The 15376-nt window shown below is 48.2% G+C and overlaps 1 pseudogene; it reads right to left on the bottom strand.

Annotated features, from left to right (window-relative positions):
* Positions 1–1689: 1689 nt before the first annotated feature.
* LOC125507296 lies at positions 1690–15093 on the bottom strand (annotated as a pseudogene).
* Positions 15094–15376: the final 283 nt, after the last annotated feature.

The following is a 15376-nucleotide window of genomic DNA, read 5'->3' as shown; positions in this document are numbered from 1 at the left end:
CCAAGTTCGTTTGACCGTTCAATTGAGACTGATTGACAAATCAGAATTAAAACTCCCGACAAAAGCACCGTCCAAAGCATATATTTGCATGCTATTATTTGATTGTTAGACTAACTAGCGAAACTCTTCGCCCTCGGATAAGAAAACGTATGACCAATCAAATAGATCACCGCCGTCCTCTGCTCCCAGAAAAAAAAACTCCTATGGAATCCACATCACTCTGTACTATAATTTGTAAATGTAAACTATTTGGACCATCTGACTACAAAGTATATGACTAATAGTGGTGATTTAATTTTTATTTCCGTTTTCCCCTATATGAATCAACAAATGACAGGCAGTACATATAATGTCATGCCTTTATTTGCAAATAGCTCTTAGTCTGAATCAGGTTTTTGCGCCATTTGGCTCAATGGGTTATCTGAAATTAATTGTCGCATATATACCATCACTTGGTTTTTGATTGGCTCAACAATTATTCACAAAATGTTCAATTAACTATTACTCCCTCCATCCGGAATTAGTTGTCGCAGAAATGAATGTATCTAGACATATTTTTAGTTTTTGATGCATCCATTTCTGTGACAAGTAATTCGAGGCGGAGAGAGTAGTCAATTACTTGATTCTTGTTTGTTAAAGTACTCCAGGGGAGAGGGATCAAGTTTTTGAGAGTTTCAAGGTAACACACACCAGTTCACCCAAAGACAGTGGGTGGAATTGACTCAGGGTGGACACGGTCCGGGCCGGTCCGGTCCCTGACCGAGCCGCCGTTTGGACCGGCCGCCGGCGGACCGAACCGGACCGGACCGACCAGCGCCGCGGTCCTCTTTTCAGGCACCGGACCGATGGTGGTGAAGCTCGGGCCGGACCGAGAGGACCGCCCATGCAGGCATATGGCGACGGCGAGCGGCGGTGCATGGTGATGGCGAGCGGCGGCGCACGTCCGCAGGAGTCTAGGCGGCACGGGAAGGAGAAGGAGAGGGAAAATAGCCGCGGGCCTCGCCCTCGCCACGCTCGGCATGGCCGTCTCCAGGCTAGTCGAGAAGAAGCGCATGGACACCTCGAGCGGTGCCGGCGGCGGCGTCACCATCAGGCTCAGCGCGTTCTGGCTGGTGCCCCAGTTCTTGGTGGTGGGCGTCGGCGAGGCGTTCGAAGACCCCCGAGAGGATGAAGTCCATAGGCACGGGTCTGTTCCTGGCGTGGCTCTTGTTGCCTCCTGGTTCCAAAGAAAAAAACTTGTTTCCTCATTTTTTCCTATTTTGTGTCACGTTAATTCTGTTGCCTCGATAGGATTCCACGTTGCAGGTTTGTTGCATGTGCCATATCTACCTTTTTTACAATGTGCATGTTACAAATAAGTAGTGCATGTCACGTATATGTCCACGTTCATTTGTAGTAGATTGACTCGTACATGTTCTGGCCTGCCTCTGATCGGTGGCACGCGTTAATAGGATCGTGGGGAGGCGTAGAGGTAGGAATCGGTCATGATCTCCGAGATGTGTGGATCGCACGGAATAAAAGGAATGAATAACCGCTGAATGCGCGCGTCGCTGAATCGTGTGCTGCGCTGCTTCGGTTAACCGTGAGGGACCAAGCCAAAACCGGACCGGACCGAAGTTTTTTCGAGCTGATATTTGGTAACCGGACCGGCCACTTTATTCAGCGGGCCAGGACCGATCGGTCCGGTCCTCAGCAGGCCACGAGCGGGCCAAAAAGCCTGCTCGTGGCGTCCACCCTGAGAATTGACACAGAATCAGAAGAAATAGATAGCATCATCAGTTGTTAGAATAGTTCAGCTATACATGCCATTCATTGTGTCCCAACTTTGAACTTGAACACAAATGGGTTAATGACTCAACTTGAAACTGGGCAGTGTCTGAACTTGAACATCAACGTCGACAACTACATATCGTCAAGCATCTAGAGACAAGCTTGCACTGATATACTGCAGCATTTCTATCCCCTCGAAACAAAAAGAAAAACATCTGCTATATTTCTAAAGAGGGTGAAATTACCTTGTGCTCCACCCTACCCAACGCCTTACAACCTTTGTCGGACCTCTGCCTAGCTTAGTGTTGTATCAACGCTGAAAAGGAATGTTGTTGGATTTTATGGATTTCTCTTCTCTAGCCAGGAAGCTAAGGGGGGAAGCTAGGGATTTCTGGAAGAACCTTATCTCCCGATTCATTCCTCTTTGTCTCAGTATATACAAACTACATTTACATTTTAACCCTTCTCACTTTACTATTTGCAACTAACTCCTCACAACACTCCCCCTCAAGATGGGGTGAAAATGTCTAAGAGCCCCATCTTGCCACACAACTTAAAGAAGGATACAACACTCACGCCCTTTGTTAATACATCCGCAAGTTGGTCTCCAGTTTTAACAAAATCTACTTGAAGTACTCCCTCATCAAGTTTCTCCTTAATAAAATGTCTATCAATTTCGATATGTTTTGTTCTATCATGCTGAACCGGATTGTTGACAATGTTGATTGCGGCTTGATTATCACAATGGAGCCTGAGTGGTCCTCCTTTAAACAACCGAAGTTCAGTTAATAATAATCGAAGCCATAACAACTCACATAGCCCTGAAGCCATGGATCGCAGCTCTGCTTCTGCCGTGGATCTGGCGACAACACTTTGCTTCTTACTCCTCCAACTGACTAAATTTCCTCCCAAGAAGATGCAATAACCTGAAGTGGATCTCCTGTCATCCAAGCACCCAGCCCAATCAGCGTCTGTGTATCCCTCAACTTCTAGATGCCCATGGTTGGAAAGGAGAGTTCCTTTTCCAGGACAACCTTTGAGATACCGCAGAATTCTATTTACTGCATCTAGATGACCTGATCGAGGATCATGCATATATTTACTCACGAGGCTTACAGCATATGCAATGTCTGGTCTAGTATGGGATAGATAGATTAAACGTCCCACAAGTCTCTGGTATCTCCTCCTATCAACAGGTTCTCCTGAATTGGCTGTAATACGAAGGTTTGGCTCAATTGGTGTGGCAGCTGGTTTACTTTCAAGCATCCTAGTTTCAGCGAGAAGATCAAGCACATATTTCCTTTGAGAGAGATAGATACCTTGAGCTCCATAAGCTACTTCTATTCCCAGGAAGAAGTGGAGGAAGCCAAGGTCTTTGACTTCAAATGACTTCGCCAACATTTTCTTCAAGTTCTTTATCTCCACATCATCATTCCCTGTGATCACAATGTCATCAACATATACGACCAATACGACAGTTTTATTTTCGTGGTGCTTAAAGAAAAGGGTATGGTCAGCATTGCTTTGTCGAAAACCCAAAGTGCAGACTTCCTTGCGAAATCTCCCAAACCAAGCCCTTGGTGACTGTTTAAGTCCATAAAGTGATTTCTTCAATCTACACACTTTACCCATTGTCTCAGGCCCACTGAACCCTGGTGGAATCTCCATATAAACTTCTTCTTTCAAATCTCCATGAAGAAATGCATTCTTCACATCTAGCTGAAACAACTTCCACTTGTTATTTGCTGCCACCGAGATTAAAGCTCTGATGGTGTTCATCTTTGCAACTGGGGCGAAGGTTTCATCATAGTCCACCACATATGTCTGGCTATAACCTTTCGCCACAAGTCTCGCCTTATATCTATCTACTTTCCCTTCGGGTGTATGTTTTATGGTAAACACCCATTTGCAACCTACCACTTTCTTGTTACAAGGAAGTGGAGTAATTACCCATGTATTATTCTTGTCAAGAGCAGACATCTCCTCAAGCATTGCTGCCCTCCATTTTGGGTTTAATTTTGCCTCCTGCCAGTCCCGTGGTAAGGGTTCTGCAGAATCCAGCGCTGCAATAAAGGACTTGTAAGAAGGACCAACAATGTCATAAGAGACATAGTTGGAGACATTATAAGGATCCAATTTAGAGGGCAATTTTCTGGCACTAGCTCGTGGTTGCTTTCTATAAGCTATTGGGACATCAAGGTCGTCATATTGAGAAGAGATGTTACCACTGTCCAAGGAAGGTCCAGTATCACTAGTTTGAACTTGAGTATTATCTTGTTGGTCAGCCTCCTTCTCTTGCTCACCATGTTGCCCATAAGCCTCAGGCTCAGGTTCCAACACTTGCATCCTTTCCTCCTCAATACGATGTCTTCGTGTATACACCTGAATCTCCCTTTCCTCATTTGGTTTTGGCCACCGGAATGCTTCACTTGATGTATCATACTGCTGCTCATGTCTTCGTTCTTGCTCTGTTTCCACTAGAATTACCCCAATTATCATCTTTCTTGATGTTGCATCATCTTCCTCTTCCTTATCTCCCCCTGTCTCACAATCTGCATCTAAATTTTCATTTTCATTAGCAAACAAATCAGGGAAGACATCAGTTAAATCCGTCGGTTCACCATAGAATGGTTCCTACTCCCTAAATACCACATCCATACTCACAAACATTCTCCTTTCAGATGGACACCAACATTTATATCCCTTCTGCTTACCAGAGTACCCCACGAATACACACTTTAACGCCTTTGGATCTAGCTTGCCAACAGATGGTCTATAATCCTTCACAAAACAAACACACCCAAAGACCTTAGGTGGAACCACATATTTTGTTTCACCCGTTAGACACTCTAACTGTTTTTTATAACCAAGTACCCTGGATGGCATTCTATTCATCAAGTAAGCAGCTGTCATTACAGCTTCACCCCACAAAAACTTAGGAACATTCATAGATATCATTATGCAACGAGTGATTTCCAGAAGATGTCTATTCTTCCTTTCTGCCAAACCATTCTGCTCTGAAGTACCTGGACAAGTTGTGTGATGAATAATCCCAAAACTGGATAAGTACTCATCAAATTCCTTGTTCACATACTCCGTGCCATTATCAGTGCGAAATGTTTTCACACAAGCATTATATTGCGTTCTGATCATATTATGAAAATCAACAAAGCATTCAAACACATCGTTCTTGTTCTTCAACACATAAACCCAAGTCACTCTAGTACAACAGTCAATGAAGGTAACAAACGAGCGATATCCATTTAAAGATGGAACTCCACTAGGACCCCACACATCAGAATGTATAACTTGAAGTGGTGTGTCACTTCTATTATCAGACGATGTATAGGAGCTACGTGTTTGTTTACCATATTGACAAGCGTCACATACTAGACTCCCCTGGTTAACTTTACTATAAAGAGCAGGATAAAGCCTACCAAGGGTGACAAAAGACATATGTCCTAGCCTGCGGTGGTGAAGAAGGAATTCGTCAAGTGGTGAAAGGGACGCAACAGCTGCAACCACAGGTGGCACATTATTATCCAGATAATACAGTCCATCATGCATGATCCCCGTCCCAAGTCTTCTTCCAGTCCCAAGTTCCTGAAACAAGCACCATGATGGAAAGAAGATAGCAACACAATTAAGTTCATTTGTGATGCAACTGATGGATAGCAGATTTATTGGGAACGAGGGAACGTGCAAAACAGATGACAAAGACATATCAGTGCTACACATAATTGTCCCTGATCCCATAATGGTTTGGGAGGAGCCATCAGCTAATTTAACGGTTTGCTTATTTAAATCAGGAGTATAGTCAATAAAATTTCTGTAGGAACCAGCCATATGTCTAGATGCACCTGAATCTAATAACCATGGTGCATCAATGGACTTATCTATCATAGTGTGAGACTTGTTACCACCAAAATTTGCTAAGGCAGCAGAGGTAGGCGCTTCAACAGTTGGCTTGTCACCTAGAGAAAGCCCCTTGAATTGACACCACTTCTCCCAATCCTCAGCAGTCATATCAACACTCATAGTTTGGGTGGTATTTTCAGTGATCACCGACGTGTTTGCTTTAGCAGCAGGGCGTGTACCTCGCCCACGGTAGCCTCGTCCTTCAAGCCCACAGCCACAGCCTCTTCCACGCCAGTCCTGCCCTCTTCCTCTGCCGCCTCCCATTAACTCAGGGCATGAAAACTTCAAATGTCCTGGCTGACCGCACTCGAAGCATTTCTTCTCAGTTGTATTTGATCCCGACCTTTGATAATTTCCACCCTCTGCTGCATAGAGTGCTGATCGCCGCTGCATGATACCTTGCATCACTGACCCGGCTGCCTCTAATTTCAACCTGGTTTCGTCACTAATGATAGCTGATATTGCCTGCTCCAGTGTAGGAAGCTTTCCGCTACCATACAGTGCAGCCCTCCTGTTTTCATACTTAGAATGAAGTCCATTTAGGAAGTCCCTCACACGTCTCTTTTCCGTCCACTTGTTAAATTTCTCAATACACTTGCCACACTCCATATCAATTGGATCAAAGTAATCAATCTCACTCCACAATCTCTTCAACTCGGACACATAATCCACAACTGATTTGTCACCCTGACTCAACCCCTGCAGCTCCTTTTGAATTTTACAAGAAAGCATCTCATTACCGACTCCAGAATATGTACCTTTCAGTAGCCGCCAAATTTCTGACGCCTCCTTAATCCTTTCCACCTGCTTAGCAATTTGAGGTGAGACTGAACTCAGCAGCCATGCTCTCACCAATGCGTTGGTCATCTTCCACTTCTGGCCTTCCTTGGAGTTCTCGTCAGCTGGTTTTTCAATTGCCCCATGTATATAGCCCTCTAGACTTCTTGAGACAAGAATTGTCTCTGCGTGCTCTGCCCAACTTGCATAGGTTTCAGACCCATCTAACTTCACCAGGGGCATCTGCAATGGATGAACCTCCTCCTTGACCTCTGCTTCTGGTTTTGAACTCCCTCCTTGCTTGCTCATAGCCTCGAACAACAATCTGTATTTCTCATCCATGGCTTGCAACACCGCTGCAAGCTCCCCTGCCGTGACTCCCGATGGAGCGGCATCCTTGTCACCCATCGTTGCAAACCTCTCCTTGATGTGCTGCTCTGACCTGGTCTTCAGCAGCCCAGAAATCCTCTTGCTTCAGGACCAAGCACACTTGTGACCTTTGGTGCTTCTTTCTCTGTTGCAACACAACAGCAGCTCCTGCCTCCTTCTGGACACAAATCTTGCCCATCAACACCACGCAACCACCTCCAGGGAACACTCTCCTACACCTCTGCTTGGCACCTCCAGCCTGCTTCCACACCTACAGTTCTGCTCGCCTCCAAATCAGTGGCTCTCCACCAACTGCTGCCCCAACCGTACACAATCCTTGCGCTGGCTCTCTCTGCCGGCGACACCCTTGCCGAGGCTTCCAATTTCGAGCAGCCTGCACAAGGCTACAAGCAGGAGCACCACTCCCAGGTCGCACAGCCACCAGCTTCAACTCCAACCCGCTGAACCGCCTCACACCCTGGCCGCAGCTCCTTCTATTCGCTCCAGTCCACCACCAGAAGCACTCCTCTTCTCTCTTCGACAACAGCAAGGAGCGCCACCATTCCCTTGGTCGCCGGCGGCGGCTACAGCACCTGCTCTGACACCATGTTGTTGGATTTTGTGGATTTCTCTTCTCTAGCCAGGAAGCTAAGGGGGGAAGCTAGGGATTTCTGGAAGAACCTTATCTCCCGATTCATTCCTCTTTGTCTCAGTATATACAAACTACATTTACATTTTAACCCTTCTCACTTTACTATTTGCAACTAACTCCTCACAACAAGGAACATTAACACACATGAGGATGTCTGGGAATGATGGGATATGTAGCTTCCGTGATTTTCATGACAATGTATGCATCTGAGTTTCTTAGCACGAATTAGAACATGTATGTATGCATCTGATGAGAAATATTTACCAGCAGAGGACATCTCCCTTGCTAGAAGTCTTCTCACAAATCCACTCTGGAACAAACTCTAGCAGTAGTTTCAGTTGCTCTTCAACTTCACCTGCAGATTTAGTAGTTTCAACATCAGGATTCACATCACAGAGAACAAGCTGAAGCGACAAACATAGAAAGCACAGCTCACGCTTACCCTTGTCCACAATCTTCGGGTTGCTTTCGATGATCGTGCGGATGAGCTCATGCTTTGTCAGTACATACCGCTGCCTCGACTGGTAGATAAGGAAGATGATGTCAAAGGTGCTTGGCAGGCATGATGTAATCTTCTGCCGTTGAACCTGGTCAGCAATGCCTGTTTCCAATTCCTCCAAAGCCCTCTGCTCCTTCTCCTATACCTATAAGTAACACAAGTGCTATCCTTTTTCCATACAGCAAAACTTAGTAGATAAATGATCAGTATGAGCATGAACTTACTGATTGCAATAGGGACTTTGGCAGGAAACTTAGCAACTCATCATCACCATCGCCTGCAGATATGCTTGTGCTTGGGTTCTGTGCTTCCATAATGCTTGCATCCTTTGTAGGTGTCATGAAGAACTTGGCTCTAGCTGAACGCTTGACCGATTTTAGAGGTGGCGTGTCGCACACAGTAGCAGAGGTTGGCCTCTTTGGGGTCTCAAGTTTGGTGTGGCGTAGAGACAAACTTGGAAGGAGTCCCTTCTGTGACACCAAACCTGAGTGCAACATCATTGGCACCTTTCTCTTGCACTTGGGACTCATGATCTATGCCACTAGAAGTAGAACTGAGCACTGACTTGCTGCTCAATGGAGATGGAGCAGTAGACTCGGCCTTTGGCGGTAGACTGGTTGCACTGGCAGTTGACGGGCAGGTTGAAGATCTCTGTGAGAACCTTCTCTTGAAGGTTTGTGACATGTGTGACATCCTAGCAGAATGCTGTTGAGCCAGACTTGGTGATGGCATAGCAGATTCGGCTTCAGTAACAACTCTTGGTGTGATCTGAGCCACACTTGAATTCGTCTGAATAAATGGATACAACAGCTCATGCTCCGGGATGTCATCTCCCTGAAAAAGGATAAATTCTAAAAAGGCGTTGCTCGCGTCCCTCGCGTCGCTCTCGCGGGCGGTGGCGGGGGAACCCTAGCCCCCACCCCGCGCCCGGTGCGCGTCGGCGGCGGCGGGGCCCTTCTTCTCCTCCCGGCGTGCGGCTGTAGCGCGAGATGCGGTGGCGCGGCGGAGTCTTGGCTAATGTGGCGAGGGCGCATCGTGTGGCGCGGCGGCCAGACGACAGTGTGAGGGGGTGGCCAGGCCGTGGCGGCTGCGCGAGGGGTTGGCTTCGGGGCGGCGGCGCGGGCACGGATCCATCGTGGATCTGGTCCTGCAGGCGCGGTCTCGGCCTCCCCTGCTCGGCCGGCGGGTCTCGGTGGGGGGACTTCTCCTTGCTGAGATCTGGCAGCAGCGGCCTGGATCATCCAGATCCCGGCAAGGATGGCGGCGACCCGTGCATGAGGGATGGCGGTCTTCGATCAGATCTGAGTGAAAACCTGCTATTGGCTATTGCCAAGGCCGACGATGGAGACGTTGTCCGCGTCGTTTCCTTCTTGAAGGCATCGCCGAGGAGAAGTTCAAGGCCACTCTCTGCTACCTCCAGGGAAACCCTAGATCAGTAGATCGGATGACGGCGGCTCTCTGGTGTTGTTTCCTCCTTGAGGGCGTCATTCTTGGAGGTGCACACGGGCTCAAGGGACCAGAGGACGACGTCTTTGTTGGAGCGGTGCTTGATCTGACACATCGATGGTGGCGGATCTCGGCAGCGTGGCGCTGTGGAGATTCGACATCTGATGCGCGGAGATGGACTCGTGCAGGAGGAGGAAGCTGTCTGGCATCATGGTGGCGTTGATGGCAGAGAGGGATGGCAAGGTCGGTGTATCAGTTCCGCTCTGAGGATGGACCGAGGGATGATGGAGGTGACGGCCCTTGAAGCGTGCGGTGCTCACTCGGAGTGTGCCAGCTCGGTGTGGGACCCAATCCAGGTAGTGACTTGGACGGGGCACCCGGCTTTAGATGTTAGGCTTTCGTGCGATGTCTGTTTGGTATTAGGCCCGGACATTCGGCATGCCTTCATCAAGGGGATAGGAGTAGCAACGGTGTTGTCAAGATGGTGGCTTCAGGCTTATTGATGTATCACCTTGTGTGGTTTTTATCTATATTTATATCTATCTATCTATATCTATACCTACTATTAAAGGGAATAGGTATTCTTGGTTTGGTTTAGTACTTTACGTTTGGTTTACACACGTTAAGCGATTTGGGTCAGTTAATTGTATGTTGATGGGCCTTTTATGGGCTTTCATAGAGAGACCGCGAAAAATAATTGGGTCAAAATAAATCAACATTGTGGGAATTGAACACAAGACCTTCTGTCTATCTCTTAGATGTAACAACCAAAGACTTATGCACCTTTCATATTTACTAATTCCAACTCACTCTAAATATACGAGTGGCAGTCATCATGTTTATTTATTTTTTTTGCGAGAAAAGGAGTTGATATTAAAACGGCCAAATTACTGAAAGGTCGACACAGAAAAGGAAATTACAACCAAACCCCTCTGCAACCCGACTACGCCGGCACCGTGGACGAGCCGGTGACGCGCCGTTCGCCGCTGCTCACTGACGCCTTGGATCGAAGCAGCCCCCGGGCAAAACAGGAAGTCTCCGATCAACGGTCCCTGAGGACCTACACCCATGGCCGTCGTCATCGTCGCACCGCTCAACATCGCCTTCCTTCTCCAGATCTTCAACCGCCGGAATCGCCATCCCTCAATCTCCGGCACGGGGGAACCATGCACGGCCTCTCCATCAAGCAGCGAGCACGAAGAAAGGAGCTGGTCCACCGCGGAGCTCCACCGAAACTTCACCGTCGAAGGGGAGACCAACACCTGCAAAAAGCCGATCCAGTCGCACTGCCGCCTCCACGACGCCACCGGCTGGCTCCCTAGGCACTCCTACACTATGTACACGCTGCAAATCGGGCCTCCCCCACCCTCCCGCCGTAGGAGCGTCCAGCGGAGCGCGAGGGAACCGCCGATTCGGCAACTGCGCGGTGGAGAGCCCGGGGTTCGCACAAATCGCCCTTCGTTCCTGTAGATGGTGAAGGGTGAGGTCCAAGGCTCATGTTTAGGGAGAGCTAATTAAGCGAATGAGCTAATAAAGGAAGGATTGTGGGCTTAAATATAATACTTAAACAAATGTGACTAATTAAAGAAATAATTATGAGTAAATCGGTGGAATAACTATTAGAAAGATTGTGGTCTTAATAAATTCTACATGAAGGATTTGAGGTGAAAAGGTAGGATAATTAAAAGAAAAGATCTATACGCCTTAATGTGTTGGGGCTACTAAATTAGAAAAGGAAGGATTTGATTCCCGACTAAAACGGGTGAGGACTTCATGGTAATTAATGAAAGGATCATACTTAAATGTCATCAAAAAAGGATTGTATTTAAATGAAATTAGTGGGACATTACGCCCCGCAAAGAAAATATGAACACGACTAAATTGCGACGTATTTTTTTATGTTCATTTTGTAGAAGGACAATGCTGGGTTGCAACATGTTCTTTATAATGAATCCGATGTTGTGGGACATTATGCTTGTGCAAAACATTAATTTTTCCCCGTTGCAACACACAGGCATATGTGCTAGTGAATAATTAATAATATGGTTGCATGCATCGTCCAGATGCAGAGGCCGAGGGTACATCCTCCTTTTCTAAAAAAAATCTCCCTGAATAATATATTACAAACACCATGAGTGGTTACTTAATACCAATTATGTATACACCAACTAGTACATTTACTTGACTAGAACTATAAGTCATACAGTTACTGAACGGTACTCATATGACAATAAACTTACACAAGTAACTATGTTGAAACTCCCCCGACCCCGATCGTGACCGCGTCGCCCCCGTGGGAGACCGGCCACGTCTCCCCCCTTCCCCGCGAGCACTTCCCCTCTCTCCTCCACCTCCCTGCCGCCGTCGCCGGCGCCTGCCGCGGGCCTGGCCAGGGCGACGTTGGTGGCGGCGGCCCCCTGGCCCTTCCCCATCCAGGGTTTCTCCGGCGCGGGACGGAGCGGCTCCGGGTGGTGCACTCGGGCAGCGGCGGTCCTGCGCGGTGGTAGGGGCTCCTTACGCGGGCGGGGGCGAGCTCTAGGCGGCGGCGGGGCAGCGTGGTGCCCGCCTGGCCCAGATCTGGCACTTCGGTCCCCATCTGGGTCGGTGGCTTGCGTGGCGTCGGCGTGGCTCTCAGGAGGTGGTGGTGGTGTGTCGGGCTAGTGGCGGCTCGGCTACCGGCGTGCAGCAGCGCGGTGGTCAGAGCTTTGCGGTCCCATTATCGGCCCGGACAGGCCCGGGTGGCCTGGTTTGCCTCGGCTGCGGCGTCTGGTCGACAATCCGCATCGGTTCTAGAGGCAGAGGCCTACGACGCGACGTCAGTGGAGACGGTTCCCTCCTGTTCGGCTCCGGTCCTTCCGTCCATGCCATCTAGGAGCATCTTGCCTCTGCTCTCTTGACCTCATGGTGGTGTTCGCAGCAAGACGGTGTGGATGGGTCCTAGATCGTGGTGGCGCGTGCTTGCGGGTGGCAAGATGGTGGGTTGGCTCCGTTCTAGTGGGTGCCGGGGCATGTGGGTGCAGGAGAAATCCCTGCCGGTTCTTTTCCGGCTCCGACATGGTGACGCCGATGGGTGCCACCCTTCCTTCCTGAAGGGCGTCGATGCTACCCATCCCCCGCTCCCCTTCTATGTGCCGGGGAAAACCCTAGGACTTGTCCGGACAGCAGCGTCGTTGGCGTCGCATTTCTCCTTGGAGGTGTTGTTTTGGTACGCAGTGGTCCGGTGCCATGGCGAGTGGTGGGACGTAGATGGAGGGCGCAACGGTGGCGGACCATCTGTGCTTGTCGAGCTGTCGTTGTTGGCATTTTGGTCTTCTTCTTCTTCCTTTTGGGCTTGATGTGCCATTCGCCCCGGCAGTTACCTTGTGATCGGTGTTCGGGCTTTTTAATATAAAGCGGGGGGAAACCTTATTTCATACTATGTTGAAAGCGTGATAGATACAAGATGGTCATACATCAGGATGTTTTCTAAAAAAATCCACAAGTCTCTGCCTGAACATCCTTCTCAAGGCCGAGTACCCGGTCCCCCTTGTGCATCGAACTCTCCTCAATTGAATCGACCAATAGGTTCACCTGAAGATCAGGCTTCATACAACAAGTCTTCTGGTCGCCCAAAAGGATCTTATTGATGACAATTGCCTAGGGCATTATGTACTTGAGCTGCGCGAAATGGCCATAGGTAAACCTCCTGCAGACAGAATTATGAGAAGTAGAGAGTGGATCATGGAAATCAAACACAGCAGCAATTATCTGATTATTGTGTCAAAATAGGCCAGTACCTCTCAGCCTTTTCTGAATGCTAGTGCAGATGTTGGGGAATGTTGCCATGGATCCCTTCATGCGGAGGAGCCGGGTGGAGGTCTCGAAGCAGTTGAAGAACTTGCAGAGCATCTCATAGCTGACGAAGGACGTAATTTTTTAGAAATTAACAGTAGTGCAGAAAAAAAGATACTGGAAATTATCAGGGTGAATTTTGCATCCAGGGGACGAATCTAATGTCACCTGCATCACAGAAACAATATGTACATACTGTTGTTGGTTTTACTGAAACGATGATTATCCGAACTTAGGAAAAGGATTCAGTTTGGGGGCACAAACAATAAACCGAACTAGGTCCAAAGTTAATCAGAGAACATGTTGGCATCCTTGGAGAAATCCTAGTTCCAGACCAGGCGTGGTAAAGGGCATTACAGAATTGATAATTCTCAGCTCGATGTTGGTTTTAAACTTTTACTAGACTCATATTGATCTTAATCTAAAGAAAAGATGTCAAACTTCGCATCCAGAGTATAAGTCAGCAAATTGAAAGCTGGACTGAATTTTCTGGACGTTAACAGGGTATCAACATGTTTCCTGCAGATATGTGACAGTTACCTCTCCGGCAGCTTGACCTCGGGCCTGCGCTTGACGGAGTTGCGGCCGGCACCAGCTCCCACGCCGAGCTCCCTCTCAACAGACTCGAGCGCGTCAACCACCGCGGGGCCCCAGCCCGCCCGCTGCTGCAACTCGAGCGCCGCCCGCCGCCCCGCCGTGCCTCCGGCGCCCTGCCGCCGCTGCCCCCGCTCCGCGGAAAGGGCCGCGGCTCCATCTTCTCCGGTGTCAACAGATCCGCCGCCGCGACAAGCTTCTTCTTCATCTTTTCCGGCGTCCCGAGGCCCGAGCTGGTCTACGAGGTGACAGCGACGACCGACCTCTTCACCTTGCACAGCGACCCGGCGCCGGAACCCTCCGCTGCGGTCGTCCTGGGCTTCTTGGATGGGGTGGCCTCGTCCATCGCGAGGGGGAGGGCGCGTAGGGTTCGGCGTTCGGCGGCGGAGGAGGATCTCTCGTATTGGGGAGGCGTTTTAAACTTTTTTCCGGTTCCGGGTTGGGATCGGGGGCTGGAGTTTTGGCGGGAGGCAACGGCGAGTGGATGGCGCGAAGCGACGTCGGAGTGCTTTTGAGTGGATGGCGGGAGACAACTGTTTTCCCACCGAAAGTTGTTCCAGTTTAAATTTATCACATTTTTTTGGACTCAGATTATGTGCTTTTGAGTGGTCTCAATCTTCTTTGAGGCTCTCGGTTCCGTTCTAAAACTTTCTTGACCACTCCAATCCCCAATTTTGTCCCGTTCCTTTCTGCGAATGAGTCAAGTCAAATCCTAACCAAATCTATTGAAAGACTTTATCAAAGAACAAAAATAAATAGATCTAGACATATAAGTCAGTCGAGATATAGAAATTATTACTAGCGGCTGATTTAGAGCACGTTGATTTTGCCAGTCTCATGCGAATTTGCTCCCAATTGACATGTGCCTAAACAAATGAAAATATGAAAATGATGTGGCATGCATGAAATGTTGCAGCTGATGAGTTTATAAGAAAACTACTACTACCCCTAAACAAAAAAAAAATGTAAACTGCAAATCTAGAATTTTAAATATAGACATTCACTTATTTCTTGGCCAACTCGAGTTCCTGACAAACAAATACCAATTTGTACTACACTCATCGTGGATCTCCAAGAAAAGGGCTGTCTTTCAAGCATCACCACCTTGAAACGACCATAACAACTTTTTTAATAGCAAACCTTTCAGATTTTCCAGAACATCAAGTAAGTTGGTTCTGTTGGCTGATCTTTGCTCTTCAACTGCAGCATTAATGCATGATTGCCTTCCATACACCATCCATGGTTTTTGCATTCTACTTCTTCGAAAAGCTTTCCAATTGTATTACACGTACATACAAGCCATGACACAAGTGCATCATCATCAAGGTATGTTCTCTTCACCACCATATAGGTTGGTGTTCTCGCGTACTTGAGGAGGATTCTCCTTGTTAACTAGTAGGTTAGGCATCTAATGGTTGTATTCTGCCATGTCATCTTCTCTTGGACCTTTAACACTCTACCCTTCAGTCAAATCACAAGCATAAAACTCACATTGCTTGTTGAGAAATTTTATGGTACCT

This window comes from Triticum urartu, chromosome 5 (genome assembly GCF_003073215.2).
Source record: "Triticum urartu cultivar G1812 chromosome 5, Tu2.1, whole genome shotgun sequence".
Taxonomy (NCBI): Eukaryota; Viridiplantae; Streptophyta; class Magnoliopsida; order Poales; family Poaceae; genus Triticum; species Triticum urartu.
The sequence above is the reverse complement of the archived record's forward strand: the minus strand, read 5'-3'. Positions and strand labels throughout refer to the sequence as shown.